Raw genomic sequence first — 254 nt, 5'->3', positions numbered from 1 at the left:
TCAGGCTTGATTTTTCAGTAATTTTTTTCCTGTTAAATCAATAAATCAAATCAAATCAAATCAAATCAATGAGTGAGAAAATTTGTCAGTGGAGTGTAAAAAAAGAGTTTGTCACTAACAAGGGTGTGTGTGTTGGTGTGTACGTGCTTGTGTGAAGCTGCCATTTTCAGCGGAGGCGGAGCATGTTGCTGAGAGACATTTCCACCTTTATACGTCTTTAATAAATGTAAACACAGAGAAACTGATGAGTTTGG

Source organism: Austrofundulus limnaeus, unplaced genomic scaffold (assembly GCF_001266775.1).
Source record: "Austrofundulus limnaeus strain Quisiro unplaced genomic scaffold, Austrofundulus_limnaeus-1.0 Scaffold1154, whole genome shotgun sequence".
NCBI classification, from domain to species: Eukaryota; Metazoa; Chordata; class Actinopteri; order Cyprinodontiformes; family Rivulidae; genus Austrofundulus; species Austrofundulus limnaeus.
This window is presented reverse-complemented; position numbering follows the sequence as displayed.